Consider the following 1555-nt stretch of genomic DNA (forward strand, 5'->3'; position numbering starts at 1 on the left):
CCTGCGTCAGTAAACTCCATGTCTACGTACGGGAGAACCCACGGTGGCAAGGTGGACGAAGTCGGCACGTAGGGCGACGCCAGACAACACTCGGTGAGGCAACAGCTCAACCGACGGTGCACCACCACGACGCGGCACCGAAGTGTAGGTGGCCATAATCATGCGTCCAGGACCAGCATCGAGAGTCCAAATAGGCGGCCGAGGAGACGCTGGAACAGGAGGAGAAGATGCTGGGGCTGGGGGGCTTGCTGGTGGCGAAGGAGGCGGATCGGCAACGATGATTGAGGAAGTCATCATCGGCGAAGGATTTGGCAGAGGTGGAGTCGGAGGACGAGCTGGGACAAGATTGCTCCAGTTCCTCTCGGAATCTTCAATTTCTTCGTCATCGAGTATGCTTGAATGATCGGTGGGGGGCGGAACATCACCGCCACCACTGGGAGCATCAGGAGAATCATCAACCGAAGGTTCATTATCATCCACGTCATCTCCATGATCGTCATCAGCATTCCCATCGTCATCAATCTCCATCGAAAAGTCGGGCGAAGACACGATTGGTACGACAGCCGTCGGAACAATCAGAGCCGGCTTTGAAGACACGGAGGCTGGTGGAGCAGCTTCAACAGGGGCAGGCCCTGCTGTAGAAACCACTCCCAAGACTTCAACTGTCTTGGACGTCGGAACAGACACCGAAGCAGACTTGCCTTGTGGGACAGTTTGGTCCGACTCTTCACCTTCGTCACTTGAGCCAAACATCAGAGCACGTATGTCGGCTGGAGAAGGTGAAATCGTGGACGCTGGTGGCTTGGCCACATCGTGTGGACCCTGAGGCGGCGGCAAAGGCGCGTCAAGAGAATCGGGAACATCGTCGTGATCCCCAGGGTTCACATCTTTACCCGAAGGCTCTGTAGCAGTTTCTTGAACCGAAGGAACGCTACTTGGATCAACAGTCCCGATGTCCACGTCACTCTGGTCGCCGCTGAGGTCGACCACGGCGGGAGTCGAGGAAGACGCTGGTGTAGGAGGTGGCGACCATGAACTTGGAGAAGACGGTACAGACTTGGACCGAGTCTTCATATGACGTCGGGGCGACTTAGCAGGAGAATGAGGACGAGATTTCTTGCGCTTCTTCTGGGCCGCCTTCTTCCACGCCTTCGGACCGAACTGCGATCGACGAGCCGACTTGGGAGTTGAAGTATCGGCAGGTGGCGCATCACCGAGACCGGCAGCTGCCATCGAAGTACTGGCCTTGTCCGTTGGGATTGGAGCCTTGTCTTCGTCAGAGTCGTCCGGCTCGTCGTCTGAATCCTCGCCACCTGGTCTAAGACGCTTATGGGACTTCCCATGGGCCACTTGGTGAGCGGCTTTGGCTAAATCTGCAGGAAGGTCTTGAGGATCGTCCGAAGACGCGGTGGCAGACTGAATGCGCCGCAAAGCGACTAACGTCTCCTGATCCAAGTCCAGCGCGTCCAGGTCCAGCTCACCCGCAGTCAGACCTATCACGAAGGATTGTGAACGAACGTTCGTTGCTGAACACACGGTGGAAGGAGCGACATTA

Source organism: Phytophthora infestans, genomic scaffold, assembly GCF_000142945.1.
Source record: "Phytophthora infestans T30-4 supercont1.487 genomic scaffold, whole genome shotgun sequence".
Taxonomy (NCBI): Eukaryota; Oomycota; class Peronosporomycetes; order Peronosporales; family Peronosporaceae; genus Phytophthora; species Phytophthora infestans.